A 15,746-nucleotide genomic window follows, 5' to 3' on the forward strand; every position below is an offset into this window, starting at 1 on the left:
TGGAAAAGAGCCCAAGGAACTTTTTGGAATGATGGAATGTTCTCTATCTTGATTTGGGTGATGGTAACACAAGTGTATGCTTCTTAGTAACTTTTAGTTTTGTTATACTTTTTAACTTACAGAAAAGTTGCAAGGCTAGTACAAGGAACTTCCACATTCCCTTCATCCAGATAACCAACTGTTGGGTGTATACATTTGTTGAAACTCAAGGAACTGCACACTTAATTTCTGTGCATTTTACTGTGTGTAAATTTCATTTTATAAAGGGGGAATAATGCTATTTTTACTGAAAAACTTCTCAGAATTTGTTAAATCTTCAAAAGAATGTTGGATACTTTATGCATTACTGCCTAGATTTTTTGGGTGTGAAACCCAGCATTCATTAAAAACCTGCTGTACCAGCATTCTGAGGGAGGCCTGTTGGGACCCAATGCTCTAGGACAGCAGTTCTCAGCCCTGACTGCACACTGGAATCAGCCACTTCAGGGAGCGTCTAAAACTCCTAAAGTCCAGGCTGCACCCCACACTAACTATATTAGACTCTCCATTGGTGGTGTCCAGGTATCCGCCTATTATTAAATAGTCCAGGTGCTTCCAAGGCACAGCCATGGTTGAGAACCAATGTCTTACAGAAACAACACCTCTCTCTTTTTTTTTCCAAAATATATTAGATTTGGTTTTTACTGTAGAGCACACACATCTCTCTTTCAAGCATCTGTACTTGCCCAATTAGAAGATGGCTCACATTTAATAAATATCACCACCAAGTCCAAGGACCTGGCATCCTCCCTTGTAGGGTATCACTGAGATCAGAGGCCTATCTTACTGGCTGGTGCCCACCTGGCTGGTTTTCTGACTTCTGGGATTCTGGATTCCAGCCTTTAGACCCCCAGTTCCTGCCTGCCGTGGGTCAGGTACCCACATCCACCTATGGTATTTGCCCATTTTCCTCCATTCCAGCCTGTGCTACTAATGATCTGATTGGTTTCTGGGCCCCCTGCCATGTGACCAGCATGCAGTGAGAAAATGCTTTTGTCCCTGGGGCTGTGCAGTCTTATCCTGAAATTTCTCAAGCCATCCTACTTCACACTGTGTTTCCAGACCTGTTTCTGGTCTCTTACCTCATTCTTGACCACAATCTCAAACTGACCTCTTGGATTTAGCAGCTGATTCTGCTCCAGTCCTTGCTCCAAATGGTACTGCACCCCATGCATCTATCCCAGTAGCTTTCTCTGCCCTCTCTAGAACCAGTACCTTCCAACCCAAACCAGGACCTCCCTCTAGTGCCAGCTGGGTGAACCTCAGCTTGAGAAAGGAGATGGGGCAGTTTCTTCTGCCTCAGCTAATGTCCCTCATCTCACCTTAATGTGCAGTTTGGGCCTGACCACTCTGGCTTGGCTGGTCTGACCCTCTGACCCAGCCTGGCCATTTTATTCTGCTGGACGTTGCAAAGAGCTGGAATTAAATAAGAGAAAATGCCTGGACATGCATTAGGCTGAAACCGTTGTATCAGGTTTCTGTGTGCTTCAGAGGGGCTGGTGTCTGCCCTGCATTCCATTCCACTGACCATGTGGTACATTCTCGGTACAGGCGGCCGGATGAAGTGCGTATCAGAAAATACAGCTGCTCACCCTTCAGAACTCCAAGTGCCCTCTCCTGTCATCCGCCTTCCCTGGCTCCAGCCTGCCCCTTCCTGGCCTGGGCTGTAGCTTTGATCCAGGGTTTATCCTCATGTCTATTCATGGTTTGGATCTGTCTCTAGCTTCAAACCCATGTCACAGATCCCTCCAAGGGGATGGAGAGGCCAAATTCCTGACTTCAGGTTCATGGACATCTGTTGCTTTTGCCTGCTCAGGCTCCGCTCCATTCTTCTGGTAACAGCACCCTACTTTGGCTTGGGGGAATCTGTGCTCATCTCCAGTCAGAAATAACATAGATCCATCATGTGTGTGAAGTGTCCCTCCCTTGGCCAAGGTGTGGGCAGAAATCCCAAACTAAATCATTCAAGTGCTTTCTGAATGGAGCAGAGCAGCAAAAGCTTTACAAAGGCCCCAAACAGTCAAACCTACTTATCTAGAATGTAATGCTTTTTTGCTTCTGCCAACTAGAGCCGCTGAACTCTCTAGTTCCTGCCCTTTTCTAAGCTTCATTCTAAAGCTTTTTGTTCAATTCCCAGAGTTCCTTAATTATTATTATTATTTACAATAGTAAGAATTTGTTCTGTTGTTTGTGGCCAATAGATACAACTAGCTCTCAGGGAACATATTTTTTTTCTTTTTGTATGATTTTATAGAATTATTTTGAAAGGGTGATTTGTATCCCAGGATCGCATTAAAGGACTGTAGATCAGATTAGATTACAGCTCTTCCCATACAGTCCTCACACTGTGCAGCTTAGACTTTAGGAACTGAGGTAATATGCAGTGCCCTGATCATCTACTTGCTGTCTTTATATTAGGAGAACTGTCTATTAATCACTTCTGATGGATGGGTTGGGGGGGCGTTTATTTAACATTTAGAGACATCCATAAGAAATGTGAATAACTTATTCACCTAAATTTTCTTGAAAACAGCATCTCAGAGCTTCCAAAGTTCACTAGAGTGTTTTTCTTTTAAAGAGATGCGCTATCACTGAATGCTTTATATTTTAAATATTCTTCTACCTCATGATTTTTAATAGTTGCCTGGTATTCCATCGTATAACTATCACTAAAATTATGTCATACTTTATAATTACTATTGCTAGACATTTAATTGGTCTCCTTTCTTTGGTTATTATAATAATTTATGTTCTTGTTCATGAATTTTTGTGTGAATGTTTATTTTTTAATTTTCATTTGGTTGCACTGGGTCTTAGCTGTGGCAGGTGGGCTCCTTAGTTGTGACATGTGGGCTCCTTAGTTGTGGCATGCGAATTCTCAGTTGCAGCATACATGTGGGATCTATTTCCCTGACTAGGGATCGAACCCAGGCCCCCTGCATTGGGAGCGTGGAGTTTTATCCACTGCGCCACCAGGGAAGAAGTCCCTGTGTGAATGTTTAACTATCAAGATAAATTTCTAGAAGTGGAACTTCTCAAAAAAGAAAAAAAAAAAGAGATACCCTTTGATTTCTATTTGGTAATTGAAAATAATGGAATTTGGTCAAATTTTTCAAGTTTCCACAAAATTTTCTGGTTGCAGGAGGATAAAATATCCTCTTTTTTGGTTCTGAAAGGAATTGTAATTATTATCATCTATTATCTCTAATACATATTGTACACTTCATATGCAAAAATAACATCCTAGATCCATCATGAATGTAAAGTAAACAATTGGAGTGGTTTTTTTTGAAAGACTTTCTTTCTTTCTTTCTTTCTTTATGGCTGTGTTGGGTCTTCGTTTCTGTGCGAGGGCTTTCTCTAGTTGCGGCAAGCGGGGGCCACTCTTCATCGCGGTGCGCGGGCCTCTCACTATCGCAGCCTCTCTTGTTGCGGAGCACAGGCTCCAGACGCGCAGGCTCAGTAGTTGTGGCTCACGGGCCCAGTTGCTCCGCGGCATGTGGGATCTTCCCAGACCAGGGCTCAAACCCGTGTCCCCTGCATTGGCAGGCAGACTCTCAACCACTGCGCCACCAGGGAAGCCCTGGAGTGGTTTTTACAGGGTGAAAAGGGTGTCAAGTCTTTGGGGGCCCACAGACTTTGTATCTATGTATCATCTGTGTATCACTTGTATCATCCTAGCCAAGGTAATTGTTTTACATCTCAGAGCCTGTTTCCTCATTTATAAAACAGAGCATGCCAGTAATATCTATTTCATGGAGACCCAGTACAGGTTGGATGAGAACAGCTTTCAGGCTGGCATGTCATAGGCAAACAAACATTTGTTGAATTTGTGTATTTCTTCCCAGGTCCACTTTGCTCTCCCAAAATGCTTTCTTAAAATTATACAGTAGACAGATGATATAAAACTGTCCCTGGGACTTAATCATAGAAAATATTCCTGACAAAGTACATTTTGTGGTATTTGGTCCAGGAACATAGCCAATGATTTTGTAAGCATTATCTCGCCTTTGTACAATAGAACCTCTTATTCTTTTGGCTTCTTGACTACTTTGGATTGCTCTACTTCTACATATGCTCAAGTTGAACCTGGAAAAGACCAGGGTCTAAACTCAAAACCCATTATCTTACTGAGGAGAAAACTGAGGTACAAGGGAGACAAAATGTGTGGCTTGCCCATGAACACAATGTTAATTAGGAGTCAAAAAAGGCTTTTTAACTGTCCCACTCTCTCTGTCCCCCAACATTTGAGGAATTGTGCTAAGTCAAGGAACAAACTAGATGGATAAAGAACTGATAGAGAAGCTTGTCTCATGTCAGGCAAACTTTCAGTCTATGGGCACTTTGAAAAGCACGAGAAGAGGTAGGAAGTGCTGATGGGGACGGCTTGGAATGCAGACTGTAGTCCTGTACACAAAAGCCACAGCCGGTCAGTCCACCACACTGATTCTCTATTTCTGATAATGGATGCATTTTGTATCTGTGTGAAATTGGAAGACACTAAAATAAGAAATAATAATAAATGTATGTTGATACTGATTTTTTTTTTTTTGGTCTTTCAGTTCCTGCCTATGTCTTAGAAGATTAAAATAATTAAGAGATGGTTTTCATTTAAAGCCCAACTCAGCTGTATTTCTGGACACAAATAAGAAATTTAAATCAGCAAGGGTGTAATTATTATCCAAATAATTGTAAATGTTTGATTGTAAATGTTGTATATTGTTGTAAATGTTGTAAATTGTAAATGTTGATATGCCAAATAAGACATCTGAATAGTGTCTGGCTTATGAAGGCACTTAATAAATATTTGTTGAATGAATGAAAGATAAATATATGTATGAGCAAATCAAGTCATTTGTTAATTTTTAAGTTATATTATGGCATATGGAGCTGGAAGGAGCCAGGAACATTGGTTCAATCCTGACATTTTACAAAGGAGGAACTGACCTCAAGAAAGGTCACTTGGGACTTGCTTGGTGGTCCAGTGGTTTAGACTCTGCACTTCCCATGCAGGAGGCACAGGTTCAATCCCTGGTCGGGGAACTAAGATCCCACATGCCGCATAGTATGGCCAAAAAATTGTAAAAAAACCAGAATCACACAGCTTTAAAAAAAAAAAGGGAAAGAAAGAAAGGAAAGGTCACTTGACTAAGGCATAGGCTGGTGGCAACTCTGGAAATTTTCTTACTTCCCTGCAAGTTGTCATTGCAAACCTCTTCCCACAAATTGACTTTTAATGTATACGCAATCAGCTTACTGACTTAATAGGTTTCCCCCCTCAGTTTGCCCCAATAATTTAGCATTCTTTCATTCATACAGCATATATTTATTGTATGCTACTGTGCCAGACACTGTTCTAAGCAGTGAACAAAACAGACCAAAATCCTGCCTTTGGGGAGCTAATATTCTAGTGGGAGAAAGGCAGGCAATAAAAAAAGAAAGTAAACTTATGTTATATCAGATGGTAATAAGTTCTCAAATAAAGAAGGATAAAAATGATGTGGATTCACTCCTAGGTGTATACTCAAAAGAAATGATAACATATGTCCACACAAAAACTTGTACCAAATGTTATTAACAGCATTACTGACAATAACCAAGAAATGGAAATAACCCAAATATCCATCAACTGATGAATGGAGCAATGAAATGTGGTACATCCATACAGTGGAATATTATCTGGCAATAAGAAGGAGTGGAGTACTGATACATAGTACAATGTGGATGAACTTCAAAAACATTATGCTACTAACACAACATTGAAAATCAACTATACTGCAATAAAAACAACAACAAAAATTATGCTAAGAAACCAGTCACAGAGGAGTACATATTGTATAATTCCATTTATATGAAAAGTCCAAAATAAGCAAATAATTTAGAGACAGAAAGTAGATTAGTGGTTGCCTAGGTCTGGGAAGTTAGGGTGACTGAGAAGTGATGGCTAAAATGTGCAGAATTTCTTTGGGGAGCAAGGAAAATACTCTAGAATTGATAATGATGATGGTTGCACAAGTCTGTGAATATATTAAAAGTCACTGAATTGTACACTTTAAATGAGTGAATTGTGTAGGAGGTGAGTTTTATCTCAATAAAGCTGTTTTTAAAATAAATATGGAAAGTACTAGGGTGAGAGTGGGCTGCTGCTCTTTTAGGGAATTTGGTCAAGGAACGTCTTGTTGATAATGTGACATTTGAGTGGAGACCTCAAGGAACTGAGGGAGTGAGCCTGTGGATATCTGGGGGAAGAACGTCTCAGGCAGAGGGGACAGCAAATGCAAAGGCCCTGTGGTGAGTAAAAGATTGAGATGTTAGAGGAACATCATGTGGCAGTTGGAGAGAGCAAAGGGGAGATGGTAGAAGAGGAGGCTAGATGATTAATAGGATGGGGTGGGGATGTGTTGGTGGGATTTGCTGGCCTCCGAAGAACTGTGGCTTTTCCCTGAGTGAAATGGGCAGGTACTGGAGGCTTTTGAGTGGAGGCATGACATGATTTCTAGACAAATCACACTGCTATCCTTATCATAGATCAGAAAATTAACTCATTTCACAACAGTATTCAAAGGAACTTCTGGCTTCACTTCTAGGCTTAAAGTTCAGAACGTAAGTGGAACCACAGGTGGGGGTAGCGGGGTCTCTTACCCAAGCCTGCTGAGAGCATTGCTTAGTCTGTACTGTCAGAACTAGAAGTTAGGGAAGAGCTTGGAACTCTGAGGCTAGATCTGACTTAATTTCATCTGGTTTTATAGAAAACTTTCCACATGAGAAGAGACAGCCATCAGATTAACCAGTAACTATATTTGATAGTAAGAATGCCAGGCCATAAAAGGATGATCTGATATAACTGGAAGTTTCTATCTGATATAACTCAAGGCCAGTGGTAGAGATGAGCAGTGGAAACTGACTTCTGAGTCCTTGCCTAAATCAAAGGATAGATGGAGGGAAGATAAGTTACTGAGTGCACAGACTTCAGAATCCATTTATCTGTCCTTAACTTCTGCTCTCTTTGCTTGTGCTTTTTACCAAGAGACACTGCAGAATCAGTGGCGGCAAGAACGGGTGGAGGGAGGAAGTGATGAGATTTATTTTCTTTAATGATGAAATAACTCCCTTCCTCCACATTTCAAATCAAACTATTAAAAAATGCATATTCTAAAGTATCCTATTTCTGTGGGTGAAGTTTAAGGAATAGATTTCTTTTTGGCGTTTTCACTTTGCTTAGCTAACTTCACTGTTGACAACTTGCAAATTGCATTTACTCAAATAAAAGAAATAACGTGGCTGAGTACAAGATATTTTGAAAGAATAAGTAGTCTGTATACTAGAGAATTATGTTGCAGGAGGTGAGAAATGCCCTTGAGTCAGTCGTTCTTAGTATCATAGATGACATTCAATAGGAAATCAGGAAACGCCAGTTGAATGGATGAGTTTATAAAGTGCTAGGTATGTATTTTTTTCCAGGCTCCTAAAAATGAGCTATTCCAAATGCAACCAATAAAATCATGTGCTCTAGAAAAAGATCTGGATCACTGAGGCAAATAATCTATTGTGGGAGATTTCTACTCTCAGTGTGCTCATTGTTCTTAAGGGGATTGAGATAAGTTTGAGAAAAAAAGATGCTGTAGCTGGTTTTATCAGTGGGTCTCAGGGGTTGGATCCGTAGCATCAGGGACCAAACTGAATAGACTAGCTGTGCTGGAGGCTCATGGAGCCAGGGTTAGGAGCTGTGGCATTGGCTCAGTTCGCATGTAAGATGAGTTTGCGGACTAAGGTTGTTGGGAGCCTGGGGAGTGGTTTGAATAAGGAATCAATGACTTTTGGTTTTTCCCCTCTCACCTCGGAGTACACTTCTCTCTCTCATGACCTCTCTAATCCTCTTTCCCCCTTCCTTTGGCCCTTTTCCTGCCGTCTCATTTTCTCTGTCTCTCTCCATGTGTATTATTATACTAAACTGAAACCTGTTTTTACTGACTGATGTACTTACTGAATGAGGTTTTATGTTCTTATGTTTATTTTTTCATTCATTCTCTTGTAGGCTGCATGAGAAAGGAAAATGAAAACAAAGAACAGTAAGCCCTACGCTTACTTTTTAAAGTGACTAACTTAAAAAATTTTTTTTAAATGGATTCCTTTTTAGGGGGTCAGTGGATTTTGGTGGAAAAAAGAAAACTTTCCCACTGACTCCAAATCTATACAAAAGTGCTCAGAAAGATTCCTTTGGTCAAGAAGAAAAGTGGTAAACCAAAAAGGGGGAAAGGCCATCCTATTTATGTGTCTTATATAATAGACAGAAATTGATTTTTGATAAGGAAGCAAGCAGCTGCAAATACTGAAGTGCAGCTTTTATGAGAAATGATTGCTCTATTTTAGGGTTCTTGCCAAAGCTGGAACAGGTGCTGATTTTTTTTTTTTTCTTTTCTAATCACTCCTAGCTCACAGGGGTTTAACTGGCTAGAGGGGGGCCTGCACTCCATAGACGTATGCCCACATGGACTGCTGTTCAGACAGCATAATGCTCCAACCAGCTTGATGCTCTGATACAATTCCCAAAGCCCTTCTGGAATAGTGGGCTAGGCGGACTCCCACACATATTAAAATTAGAATTGCACCTGCCACGTCCAGCATGTGTTAAGTTTCTGAAAATACTAGAGAGGGAAGATGGCAGAAATATTCATACCAATGTCCTTAAAGAGGTCGTAGTGCTAGGACATTGCTGGTGGGGATAAAAGGGGAGGGAGTGGGAATAAGCAATAGCTTTTGCCACTGAAGTCTTCTAATTAATGCAGGATTATGGGACTTCCTTGACGCAAATTGTGGCAAAACATTTGATTACACCTCTTTATTTTATAGTTTTCAAGCATAAGCTTAGTTTTGCCAGACTTCTGAGTGACTGCCTTCTTTCTAAAATATTTTAAATTTTACTTAAAATTTTGTTGAGAACAGAATACAACACAGAAGGATTCAAAAAGGAAGGTGAAGGCGCCACGTGTGTTTTCAGAGGTAAATTCGGGGAATTCACAGTCCGCCTATGCTTGTCACAGGCTCAAATGCCATAGAGCCCATGGCCACGTAAAGGATAGGCTTGGCCTGGTTATAAGACAACCGGGAGTGGAGACGGCTGTCGTGAGCTGCAGAGGACGTGCTCTCTGTGAGTCTCCTCAGCTCCAGCCGGTTGTCACCATGTGAGAACATGGACTCAGTGTTGCCAGATCTCCTGAGTTTTCAAGACAAGACAGAAGTCTGGATGCTATATAAGATTTCTCAATTTTTTAAACCCTGGGGAAGTCAAAGAAAGCACGTCCGCCAGCTTACATAGCCGTGGGCTGCTGATTTGTGACCACTGCCCTCTCTCCCATCTGCGGCTCAGCAGGCCCCCCTTCTGTGCAAGTGTGCATCACTGGTTCCACTGGTATGGCCTGGCTTGGCCCCATCCTGCAGCTACCCCATGTCTTGCCAGGGCTGGAGTGTGTCCCCATCCTCCCTAAATCCCCTCCCTGCCACCATCCCTCCTCGTTAAGTCTTACTCAGTCGTCACTTTCCCTCCGACCTTCTCTGATGACCTTTCTGGGCTTCCTCAGCCCATTTTTCATTTAAGTCATCTTTATTGATGCTTATTATGTGCCTGACACTCTTCCAGGCGTGGGGACATATCAGTGAATTGGACAGGAAAGAGACCCTACCTTTGTTGAGCTCCCCTTCTAATCTTCCCTGATGGCTCCTTACCCTTGAATCCACAGAACTTGCAGGGAACTTGAAGCTTCATCACACCTCTGGCACCTACGGGCTAGGACAGATCCCTAGTGAATGTCTCCAATGTGTAAACTCTCTCCTTGACTAAAATGGCAGCTTCTTGCCAGCAGAGACCATGTTTTCTGCTTCTTGGAATTTCACAAGGTGTCCCCTAAGTGATCTTGAACTAAGTGTCTAAAAATGTCCACTGCTGGATTGAGTAAATGGATTTCATCATGACCAGTGGAATGGAGCATGTTAGAGGAAGTCATCACTTCTTATCACTGCTCTTCAAAAAAGATTAATGGAACTTTCTTTACTTGGAAATTCATACTACAACATTTTATTTTGAAACATAGGTTAATTAACCTTAGAGAATAAATAGCTTGGACTTTGGAGATCCACCGTGTGGACTTTGTGGTGTCTGTCAGTTTCGTGCCATGAGGCTCAAAGAGAAGCTAATCAAAGGGGACAAGGGCAGAAGGGAGGAGCCGGCTGCCTGTCTCCTCTCAGGGATGATGTTCCAGGACTCTGCATGACTTTGTCTTTGTGCTTTGAAATATTTGAAGCTGCTCATTCCAAAAAGCATGTAGGTCACACTTGAGAACACAAGTTTCAAATCTGCCCATCAGCATTTTTCATCCTCTCTGATCACTTAAGTCAGTTCCGTGAGATTTAGTAGTGGAAGTGTATGGAACAGTTGGACAAAAATATCTTTATTTCTGCTGAACTGGAGAGCTATGTGAGTCCATCCTAAGGAGAGTCATCTCAAGGGAGAGATTAAACCCAACATAGAGGAAAATAAGGAAGAGAGAGACGGAGAGAGAGAGAAGATCCTGATGACACTGATTGAACTTCTGGATCCAACTATACCTGAAACAAGTATACCATTTGAGTTTACAGTTAAATTTTCTGACTTCCTTTGTCAGAACGTAGGCAATTTGAACTGGCTACCTTATCACTTGCAATTCAGTGATTCCTGATTGGACTTTGTCATTTAATTTAAGCATTTAATAAACATTTATTGGGCATCTACTATGTTGCAGAGATTATTTTGCTAGGAAGTGCTGGGATACAGAGTTGGAGTGAGATAATTTCTTTGTAAATTAAAAATTTGAAAACTTCACCTTTTGTTAACAATTTGATGTATTTGTTCTCTCTCTCTCTCTCACACACACACACACACACACACACACACATTCTTCTTTTTTTCAAATTAAACACTTGAGAGTAAGTTGAAGAGATCAAGACCCTTTACCACTAAAATGTATTATCTTCTTAGAATTAGGGCTGTCTCCTATTGTCAAATTTAGAAAATTTAATATTCATCCAATATTTTAATCTAATATGTAGTCTATATTCAAATGGAACTGACTATCCCAATATTGAATACAACAACACTTTTCTTCACCCGTCCAGGTTTTAATCCGGAACCACACATTGCATTTAGCTGTCATTTCTCTTTAGTCTCCTTTAATCTGCAATGATCTGTCAGCCTTTCACTGTTTTTCATGGCATTAACATTTTTAAAGCGTGCTTGCCTATTGTTTTACAGAATGGCCTTTATTTTAGGTGTGTCTGAGTGCCTTCTTGTGACTTGGTTATGATTATGCATTCTTGGCAGGAATATGACAGGAATGATGTGTTTCTTTCAGTGCATCACAGCAGGAATCATCTGATGTGGTTCATTCCATCTTGGGTGATGTTCATTTTGATCATTTGGCTAATGTATTATCTGCCATATTTTGGTAAAGATACCATTTCTTCCCTTGCATTTAATATGTAATCTGAAAGAAGATGCTTTGAGCCTGTATAAGTATTCTGGTCCCCAACAATTTTTCCCCAGTAAATTTAGCAACTATTGATGATGCTTTCCTGAATCAATTAATAAGATGGTGGTTGACAAGTGTTGATTTTTAAAATTCTGGTGTTTCTCATATATTTTTCAGTTAGCATTCTTCTGTAAATAAGAACTTTCTCTCTCACTCTATTCCTTTATTTTTGTCTGTTTGTTTTAGTGTAAGTATAGACTCGTGGAATCTTTTCATTTTTGAAATAAGTCAAATGTAATGAAATGCTGTTGATTTAATTTTTGAATATGTAAGAACATTAACATGGTTCAAAAAATCAAAACTATACAAAAAGGTGTACTCAGGGAAGTGTCACTACCTCCCCTCCCGCCTTTCCCACTCTCCCTCTGTAGGGGACATTATCATTAATTTCTAGTTTATCCTTCTTATAATTCTTTTTGCAAAAATAAACTAGCGCATGCATAGTTTTATCTACCTTGTTTCTCACACGTGTATTATTAAATTGCACCTTGCTTTTTAAACTGTATATACTAGAATTACACCTTTCAGTGTTAAAGAGCTCTTCCTTATTTTTTTAGTAACAGTTTTATTGAGATATAATTCACATACCATGCAATTCACCCATTCAAAGGGCACAATTCAATGGTTTTTAGTATATTCACGAAGTTGTGCAACCATCACCACAATCCATTTTAGAACATTGCATCACCCCAAAAAGAAACCCTGTACCCTTTAGCAGTCACTCACCATTCCCCCCAATTCCACCAACCCTAAGAAACCGCCAATCTATTTTCTTTCTCTATAACTTTGCTTATTCTTTCATGTGAATAGAACCATGCAATGTATAGTCCTTTGAGACTGGCCTCTTTCGTTTATCACAATGTTTTCAAGGTTCATCTATGTTGTATCATGTATCAGTACTTTCTTTTTATTGCCAAATAATATTTCATTGTATAGAAATACCACATTTTGTTGCTCCATTCTTCAGTTTATGAACACTTGAGTTGTTTCCACTTTTTTGGCTGTTATGAATAGTGCTGCTATGAACATGTATGTGCAAGATTTGTATGGACAAATGTTTTCGGTTCTCTTGGCCATATACCTAGGGGTGCAATTGCTGAATCATATGGAAACTCTATGTTTACTTTTTGAGGAACTGCCAGACTATTTTCCACAGTGGCTGCACTGTTTTACAATCCCGTAAGTAATATATGAGGGTCCCAATTCCTCCAAGTTCTTGCCAACACTTGTTATCATCTTTTTAACTACAGGTATCCTAGTGGATATGAAGTGGTATCATACTGTAGCTTTGATTTTCACATCCCTGATACCTGATGATTCCTTATTCTCTTTGACTGCAGCATAGTACTTCCCTGTGTGATGTACCATAATGAGGAAAGCAATTTCTTCCAGTCTTTTGCCCTCTGGCGAGCTCATTGACCAATAGGAGAGACAGACAGTTAAACTAATAATTAGAACACATCGCTCATACAATTATTTGAGTAAGAACAGGCTACTCCAGAAGTAGAAAAGAAGGAGAAACTCATTCTAACTGGGAAGTGAAAGGCTTAAAAGAGGGGTGAGTCTGAAAGGCTAACTCGGAGGTAGGGAGAAGAGCCTTTGAGAAAGTAGAAAAGCTTCCAAGAGCTTGTGTGTTTAAGGCGATACTCCTTTCCTCCTCTAGTTTCACTATTCTTACAACATCACATGTAAGCTACTTATGAAAGTGAATCCTTTTTTTCCTGTACAGCTAATTATTATTTTTCCTTACAATACAGGAGGTCAGTGAAGGACTGGTAGGAACTTAGAATTTTCTGTGGTCAAGATGGCATGTCAATAAATAAAGCCATAATAAAACAAAACATTGAATGACATGAGATGTCTAAATTATAATTAAATACTTTGCAATCCATGCCAAGTTGTTCCCTTTGTGGGTATAAATACATAATGATAATCTAGATTTTGTTGGCATCTGACCATAATGAAGTAAACTTGGATTGCTTTCCTTCCTTAATCAGCTTCCAAATTCCTCCTAGGTAAGCCACAAGTTGGCTGGCATATCTATGAGAAGAAGAGCAGAGTCCTGATTTATTCCCAGTATGCAGGTGGCTGGCTTGGCTAAAGGAATCCTTCATCTCACCAGGTGGACTCTCTCCTATTTTTCTTCTCAAGGGATCTGTCTGGGAGCCAGGTCTGGACCATTCAGGGCCAGGTTCATTCTGTCACGATCCCAGGTGCATCACTGTGATGGAAAGAGATTTGGTTCCTAGCCTGGTTTCCAAGCCTTGCTCCTTGGATCATTTGTGGGCATTGGTCCAGTTTATGATGGTCCTCTGCTTGGCTCTACCCAGGGACTTCGGGGTGGCTGAGGTAAGGGGTAAACAGAAAAGCCAACCCCAGTTGCTCTGGGCCTGCTGGCCCTTTTGACCATGGTCTGGTTATTTATTCCAGAATTCCATTTTCCAAATTTCATTCCAAATTCTGCTAGGATGCTGTTTGCTAATTCCTTGTGCTGACACTGGTCTTAACCAGAAAGACATGGAATCTTCTTGTTCCCTTTGGTGCAGCATATCCTGGCACCAGACTTTGCAAACACTTGAATGAGATTATTCCATTCTGTCCCATCTCCGATGGAGATGACCCCGAAAGGCAGAAACCGGTAGTTTAAATGGAGCAAGGAACCAGGACTGGAGGTGTCTGGGAACAGGAAACTTAATGTTTTATTTCTCTGAACTGTGCAATTTTTTTTCTTTATAAAGTATACATATTACTTTCATGAAAAAAGAAGACAAAATAAATTCACTGTGAATTTTAGCCGGGAAACAAAGCTTTTCCTTCAGATCAGGTTGACCTCAAAGCCCCTCTGATGGCTTTTCTCAGTGGCCAACAGCAGGAGTCTTTCCTCTGTTAACGTTTTCCTTCTCTTGTACTTAACTTTAAGAACTCTTTGAAAAAAAAAGCCTTCTTTCCCTTTTCCATGCAAATTTCAGAAAAGAAGAGAAATAGATTTGATGGAGGGCATCTCCCTGCTTGGAAATGGATACTCACTGTGAGCTCATGCAGTGAAGTGGCTAAGAGCACAGTATGCAGGGGTTAGGTAGGTGGGACAAGGAGGTCCTGACAAGCTACCTGTGGTTCAGGAAGACATCTGAGAAGAGCATCCTTCATCTTGATCCCAAGTGGCTTTTGCTTCTCCTTTGTGTAAAACATAATAATTCTTAATACTTACTCAGCATTAGGCATTATGCTAAACTCTTTACTGCCACAAGCTCATAATTCTTGCAACATCTCTGTTATTTGGAAACTAATAAACCCATTTCATAGATGAGGAAACTGAGGTTCAGAAAGGTGATGTTACTTGCTCAAGGTCATTTAGCTAATGATGAAGGTAGGATTCAAACTTGGGTTGACCTGACTTCAGAGCTGGAACCACCAACCACCATGCCATACTGTTCTTTGGTTTAACACACTTTTCAGATGTATATTGTAACATTATGAGATGTTCAAACAAGGCATTTTGAAAATATTCATACTCAGTGCCTGTGTCCATCAAACGTTTGCTTAAAGTTTCAAAACCATCCCGTTTCATTTGTTTTATAGGTTGAATAAAAGAAGATTACATGTAAAATTGATTGTAAGACTGGTATAATTGTGTTTATGCCTTGCCAAACTGAGCTTGGTTAGCTCAATTTGAAGCTGTTTTTAACAGGATTTGTTAAATAATTAAACATCTATATCTATGTCTGCCTGTCTATCATTTGGCTTCTAGTTCTTAGGTTACTTATTTCACCTCTACCAAAATATAATAACATTTATAAAATTAAAAGCTAAACATAAATGTCCAAAACTTATAAAAACTCTATTATAAGTATACAGAGTTAGACAGGCAAGACACCAAAATTATAAGAGCTAAGCCTTTATGTAATATAATACAATCATGGTAAAGCAGCTAGTAAGGCAACTCTTGCTATTGCACAGTTTATAGTTATGATGTGATGAGCACCTATGCAAAGTAGGTGGACCCAAATCTTGCTGGACGTTTAATGGAGGGAAGCTCCCTGGGCTGTGAGAGCGTGCTCACAATTTCATGTGAGTCATGTGGTCCTGAAACGTTCCTGAATTTTTTTGAACAGTGCAGAGCTACAACCTCCATAATTAGTTTATAAG

The sequence above is a fragment of the Balaenoptera acutorostrata genome, chromosome 16 (assembly GCF_949987535.1).
Source record: "Balaenoptera acutorostrata chromosome 16, mBalAcu1.1, whole genome shotgun sequence".
NCBI classification, from domain to species: domain Eukaryota; kingdom Metazoa; phylum Chordata; class Mammalia; order Artiodactyla; family Balaenopteridae; genus Balaenoptera; species Balaenoptera acutorostrata.